Source organism: Pseudorca crassidens, chromosome X (genome assembly GCF_039906515.1).
Source record: "Pseudorca crassidens isolate mPseCra1 chromosome X, mPseCra1.hap1, whole genome shotgun sequence".
NCBI lineage: Eukaryota > Metazoa > Chordata > Mammalia > Artiodactyla > Delphinidae > Pseudorca > Pseudorca crassidens.
In genome coordinates, this window is record NC_090317.1 from 13,014,986 (window position 1) to 13,022,711 (window position 7,726).

The window sequence follows — 7,726 nt, forward strand, 5'->3', positions numbered from 1 at the left end:
GACCCAATGTGAATCAACTTGGTTAAAATTAAAACACAATTTCACCATATTATATGATGCAATCATTGAGGGCTGGTCAGAAGAGACAAGGACTGGCAGGTGGGGTTGGGCAGATTTCACAGGTCAAGTCAGGCAAGACGTGAGGTACTGAGAGGTTAGCTAACTAGGCAGGGGTGAACTCATTATGTTCCGCCTATGGTGATTTTTTTTCTGTTCTCTAAATGTACTAACTTCTGAGTTGACTCAGAACTCTTTCTGCTATGATCTGAATGTTTGTGTCCCCCCAAAATCCACATGTTGAAATCCTACTGCCCAATATGATGGTATCTGGAAGTGAGACCTTTGGGAGATAATTAGGTCATGAGGGTGGAGCTCTCATGGATGGGATTTGTGACCTTATAAGAAGAGACCCCAGGGAGCCTTAGTACCTTCCATCATGTGAGAATATAAGAAGTCTGTGACCTGGAAGAGGGCCCTTACAGAATCATGCTGGCACTCTAATTTTGGACTTCCAGCATCCAGAATTTTAAGGAATAAATTTTTTTTTCTTTATAAGCCACCCAGTCTGTGGTATTAAGTTATAGCAGCCCAAATGGACAAAGACACTTTCCCCAGTGATTTCCTTTGTCTGGAATGCTAACCCCTTGCCCCATCCAGTGACTCAGCTTAATGCCACTGAATTTGAAAACAAATTTGACAAACTCCTAGCAATCACAGTGACATACCATTTTGCACTCACTAATTTGGCCAAAATTGAAAGTTCTGTAAAATTCAAATGATAGCAAGAATTTGAACCAATGGAAACCTTACACACTCTGGTGGGACTATAAGTTGATACAACCACTTTGGGGAAGAATATTAGATTATCATGTAAAAGTTGAACATTTGCATTCCCTGTGATGCAGCCACTCTCTTCCAGGTATATTCCCTAAAGAAACTCTTATACACATGCACCAAGAGGCAGGTACATGGACATTTATAGCAGCATTTGATATAATAGTGGAAAGGTAAAAACAAGTGAAGTGTCCAGTAACAGGAGAAGGGATGACAACATTCTGGTATATTCATATAATAGAGTCCTATACATCAGGGAAAAAAAAGAACTGTAAGTACCCATATCAACATGAATGGAAGTCACAAGCAATTTTGAGTGAATAAGTCACAGAAGAAATGTAAAATATCTTTCCATTTTTATACACTTAAAAATTAAGCAAAACTGGACTTCCCTGGTGGCACAATGGTTAAGACTCCACGCTCCCAATGCAGGGGCCCAGGTTCGATCTCTGGTCAGGGAACTAGATCCCACATGCATGCTGTAACTTAGAGTTCACATGCCACAACTAAGGAGCCTGCTGGCCGCAACTAAGGAGCACACATGCTGCAACTAAGGAGCACGCCTGTCACAACTAAGACCTAGCACAACCAAATAAATTTTTTTAAAAAATTAAGCAAAACTAAGGACACTTACTTCTGGGATAAAACATTAATGAAAATCAAAGGAATAAAAAAAGTCAGGATCTAAGGGCAGCGAGGCAGGAGTATAGGGACACACTGGGAAACTCAATGGCACTGATGGTGTTCTTAAGTTAATGGGTTCATGAGTATTCATGTTATTATTTTGCTTCATGATTTATATATATGTATACATATATATATATGTGTGTATGTATATATATGTAACCTAGATTCCTTTGTATGTAATTTCCTAATGAAACTTTTTATATTTCCTGTTTATATTCCCAGGTTATTTTCAAAACATCCTGGCTCTCCCACGAACTGGCTTTGGGAACTTGGGCACGCTACTTAGCCATTCTGAGCCTCAGCAGGCTCATCTGTAAGATGAAGATAGATAATGCAATGATAATGCCTACCAAGCTGGCCACCAGGAGGATCGCTGTAGGAATTCCTTGCCTGGTACCTGGTAGTGCTAATAAGTACCAGCTCCTCTGAGGAACACTGCATTCAGAGGAGCAAATTCTCCAGCCTGAACCAGTTGTAAAGATTTAGGGAAAGGAGTCAGTCTTCCTTGATTTGGAACTCATATTTTCTCCAGGTGTCCTTCCCACTTCTCCCTCACCCCTGGAGGGAAGAATATCTCTGATCATTAACGCTCTTTTCAAATGAAACTTTAATCTCCAAAGCACTTGTGTTCCTTGCCCACAGGATGGCAGAACAGGCAAAGAACAGTGAAAGGGATACTGATCTGTCAAGATCTCCTCTGGAGGATGCTCAAGACAGAAAGTAATGAATTACCAGTTCATTAATGTCAGTCACCGAATAAAGTGAGACCCGACAGGTAGTTGAGATCAAAACGGCTTCTTGCCTTTATGTGGCAGTAACTAGAGCACATGAACAGGCATATGAGATTTCAAAACCAACAAGACATAATTTCTAGTCCTGCAGATGCTTCCTCCTCCGAGTTCTCACCTGAGGTCTCATGCATATTTACGTAGGTGTTTGTGAAGGCTTTTGAGGGCACACATGTGGACATGTGTCGTGAGTGTGTGCAGGTGAGAACACAAATGCATTCGCACTGGCAGAGAAGTCTTGCGGGTAAACATAGGGGCATAAAGAGGGAAAGCTGATAACAGCCTTCTCACCAGAAATGTTCAGGTCTGCAATGACGCGGTGTGCTGCTAAATGCTGGGAGGAGGGGACTTCCCTGGTGGTCCAGTGGGTAAGACTCCTTGCTCCCAAAGCAGGGGGCCCGGGCTTGACCCCTACTCGGGGAACTAGATCCCACATGCATGCCGCAACTAGGAGTCCGCATGCTGCAGCTAAGAGCCCGCATGCAGCAGCGAAGATCCCATGTGCCACAACTAAGACCTGGAACAGCCTAAATAAATAAATATTTTTAAAAATGCTGGGAGGGGGAAATTTGAAATTCCAGTCAACGCTGGCCTCAGCCTCATCACACCTTAGCAGCAGGTCCTGTGCCACAGAGGTGTGGCTAGGGGCTACTGTCCTGAGACCAAGCATGTTGGGCCTGCTTTTGACCCACTGATCTTAATTAATGGCTCGGGAACCCCCTGTGGTATTATCCTATTGTTCACACACATGCCACACCAATTCATATTAGCTAGAACTCTTGTGGTTGCAAATGACATAAGCCCAATTCCAATTGGCAAAACAAAAGAGGGACTACAGTTGATGCTTGAACAACGTGGGGTTAGGAGCAGCGATTCTCGATTCTCCCTGCAGTTGAAAACTTTACCGTTGACCCTCCATATCCACAGCTCCACATCCTGGGATTTATTGGAAAAAAAATCCACACGTAAGTAGACCCACGCAGTTCAAGCCTATGTTGTTCAAGGGTCAAGTGTATATGGATGCATATAATCAAGCCACCAAAAAGGTAGGGATGCAGATGGCCTAGGGAACAACTGGAATTGTGACCCTCCTTGGAAAACACTCTCCATCTTTCGTCTATGTTTCTCTTTATGTCAGTTTTATTCTTTCCAGTTAGCTTAGTCCTATCAACAGGGGCCATGGTACAGGCAACTTTGAATTCATATCCAGTGGTGGTAAAGGAACTTCTTAGCCCAAATTGTTTGAAAAAACTTGGTGAAGACCTCTGGTTCGCCTGTCCTGAGCCACATAGCCAACTATAAACCAACCACTATGGCCAGAGATAGAAAATGATTACTGGTCTAGCCTGAGCCACATGCCCACCCTTGTGGCCAATGGGGAGCGATTCTATAATTGCTACCCTTTTTCAGGACCAGGCTGAGGTGGGGAGAAGTGGTTTTCCAAAATAATGGATTTCCCGTTCCAAGCAGATAAAACAACTCATCATGCTCGTGAGAAAAAAGAATGGGTGCAAAGTTCTACGTACATCCATAAGATGGACTCTATTGATTATTTTGTTCACATCTTCTACCTCCTCAATAATTCGGTGTCCATTTCATTTGTCTTGTACTGAGAGTAGTGTATTAAAGTCTCCTTTATTCCTATGCCTCTATCTATGTTTCCTTGTATCTCCTCTACTTTTTGTTCCATAGGTAGATGCTAGATTTGATTGGCAGCCATTCACTTTCCTTTCTTGGGCTCTTCTGCTGCCCTTTCTGGCCCCCATCCTCAAATTTCCTCCAGTCCCTGCTTTCTGCTTTTAATGTCACAGGTATTATCTGCTTGTCTGCTTTGCTCACTCTCTAAAGGTGGACACTACATCCAATAGTAATGGTAAGCGAATAGTAATAGCTAACATTTCTTGATCACTTAAGTGCTAGGTACTGTGCTAAGTGCATTATCTAATGTAATCCTCACTGTAACCCGAGTTCAGAAACTTCTATTATTATTCCCCTTTTACAGATGATGAACCTAAGGCACAGAAACATTAATTTGCCCAAGGGTCACCACGATGGTAAATGGTAGAGCCAGGATATTAACCCAGTCTGGCTCCAGACTATGCTCTGTAATGTATGTAAATGCACAGAAAAGGAAGTCAAAGGACACACACCGGAACTCAGGCCATTACCTGAGGAGAGCGGAATGGGATGGAGGAGGGGAAGCGGTCAATGGGGTTGGTCATGCTTTGCCCTGTAAATGTTTACATTTGACTGTCTTACAAGGAACTCATTCAGGTATTAGTGGTGTGATTATTTTTTTATTGTGGTAAAAGATACATAACCTAAAATTTACCATTTTAACCCTTTTCGAGTATATAAGTCAGTGGCATTAAATGCATTCACACTGGCATTAAATACACTCACAACAGAACCATCCATCTCCAGAACTTTTCTATCATCCCAAACTGAAACTCGGTACCTATTAAACAATAACTTCACATCCTCCCTTCTGCCCAGGCCCTTTCTATTTCTATGAATTTGACTATTCTAGGTACCTCATGTAAGTGTAACCATACATTATTTGGCCTTTTGTGACTGGCTTATTTCTTAGCGTAACTGTCTGCGAGGTTCATTCATGTTGTAGCATGTCTCAGAATTTAATCCCTTTTAAGGGTGAATAATATTCCATTGTATGTATATACTACATTTTGTTTATCTGTTCATCTGTTGATGGGCATGTGGGTTGTGTCCACCTTTGAGCTCTTGTGAATAATGCTGCCATGAACATGAGTATACATGTAGTTGTGCAATTTTCTAAAACCCTGAAAATCAATACTTACAGAATGATCCCATTCATATTTAGTATGTGGGTGTATGCATCATGCACTTGGTACGTATGTAAATGTGTAGAGAAAGGTCTGCGAGATGCCCATAAAACGTTTGTGTCATTGCCTCTAGAATGGGAAAAGAATGGGGTCGTGAAGGAAAAGACTCTGTAACTTTTTATTCTGTATATTTCTATATTTTTTTATTTTTTATAATAAAAATAGATTAAAGTATTCCTTATGCAATTTTAAAATGCAATGAAAGATGCAGGCATCTTGGCAGGCTATAGGTAAGGAATATTTAGAGCAATTTTCAAGGGGTCAGAAGAACTGAAGGGATAAAGGAAAGCTGAAATACCTTTGTGTGATTTGAAATTTTTATAAGGCACATATATGATTTTTTTAATTAGAAAAAATCGGATGGGAAAAATAAATCGAAGGCACGCGGTGGAACTGCAGTGGTAATTGAGGCCCAGAGGAGGGCAGTAGAAAGCCATGAGGCGGAAACCCCGGAAAAGTTCCTCCCTCTCACCTGGAAAAGGGCCAAGGATTCAAACTTGCCTGAGTGGGAGCTAGGACAAGCTCAGGTACTACCAATTCCAATGGGAATGGTGCTGGCCAGACTCTTGGAGCAAGACAATCAGATAAAAGGGGAGAAATCAGAAAAGTGGCGACGGTTCAGCTCTAGAGAGGTAAGGGGAGAGAAAGCAGGAAGAGGCGTTCTTCACAGAGGATCATCAAACAGGAGCGCAGGAGCAGAGACTTGGGCAGAAGACCTAGAGACATTTCTAGGAGTCTTGGGTACACAGCCCTGTTTAGAAGCACCGGCTGAGTCTTTGGACCCTGCCCTTCTGGGTTTTAAAGTAGACAAGGATAAGGATGGCCCTGCAGGCTGAAGACTCAGAGTTGGGATTAGGGGGAGGCAAGTGTAGGGTCAGATCCTGTCTTTATTTAAAATATTTGCTATTTTAGGGCTTCCCTGGTGGCGCAGTGGTTAAGAATCCGTCTGCCAATGCAGGGGACACAGGTTCGAGCCCTGGTCCAGGAAGATCCCACATGCTGCAGAGCAACTAAGCCCATGTGCCACAACTACTGAGCCTGTGCTCTAGAGCCCACGAGCCACAACTACTGAGCCCACACACCACATCTACTGAAGCCCGCGAGCTCTAGAGCCCGTGCTCTGCAACAAGAGAAGCCACTGCAATGAGAAGCCCGTGCACCGCAGTGAAGTGTAGCCCCTGCTCGCTGCAACTAGAGAAAGCCCGCACACAGCAACGAAGACCCAACACAGCCAAAAATAATAAATAAATTAAAAAATTATATTTGCTATTTTGTACATCATGGACATTTTGTGCATTCATTTTAATTTTTAAAATATTACATGAAAATATTATTTATCTTGATTACTGAGTGTTTGGGCACCCGTTAAATTTTGTGCCAGAGGCAAGTGCCTCTCTGAGCCTCAGCATAGTTCTGGCACAAAGAAACACAATAACAACAAATCTGAAGCAACAAATGGGATTTTAAAGTACATCTATTATGCACAATTTTGATCAAAATTGTACCCCAGAATTTTTGAGTAAAATGAATTTCTAACATGCTAGGCATGTGAGCTTACAAATAAAAGAAAATCATATAAATCTATGTTAAAGCAAAAAAAAGTACAGTATAACTTTTGTATCTATTGTGAATATGAAGTTAATGATAAATTAATTTCGAAGCTATTTCTGAAATTATCAGCTCTAACATATTGTTTATCATTTATCCATCACTAGGGAAAAAACTGATTTTAAAAAGGGTTGATAGGGGACTTCCCTGGTGGTGCAGTGGTTAAGAATCTGCCTGCCGGTGCAGGGAACACGGGTTCGAGCCCTGGTCCAGGAAGATCCCACATGCTACAGAGTAACTAAACCCGCGCCACAACTACTGAGCCTGTGCTCTAGAGCCCATGAGCCACAACTATTGAGCCCACGTGCCACAACTACTGAAGCCCACGCGCCTAGAGCACATGCTCTGCAACAAGAGAAGCCACCGCAATGAGAAGCCCTCGCACTGCAACGAAGAGCAGCCCCTGCTCGCCGGAACTAGAGAAAGCCCGTGCGCAGCAACGAAGACCCAACATAGCCAAAAATTAATTAATTATTTTTTTTAAAAAAAGGTTGACCGATATTCTTTTACTTTATAAGCATCAAATTAAGATTATTTGATTCAAAAAGCAATAAAGGGCTTCCCTGGTGGCGCAGTGGTTGAGAGTCCGCCTGCCGATGCAGGGGACGTGGGTTCGTGCCCCGGTCCAGGAAGATCCCACATACCGCGGAGCGGCTGGGCCCGTGAGCCATGGCCGCTGAGCCTGCGCGTCCGGGAGAGAGCCAGACTCCGGAGAGTCTGCAACGGGAGAGGCCACAACAGTGAGAGGCCTGCGTACCGCAAAAAAAAAAAAAAAAAAAAGCAATAAAGTAACTTTAAAAAACAATTTTTTTCCTAGCTTTATTGAGATACAATTGACATATAACATTGTGTAAAAATGGCATTTTCTGATCTTTATACAGTTAAAAGGTATTTGAAGAGCAGGATTATTTAGAGTTTCAGGGTAAAAGTGAATTTTATTTTCCA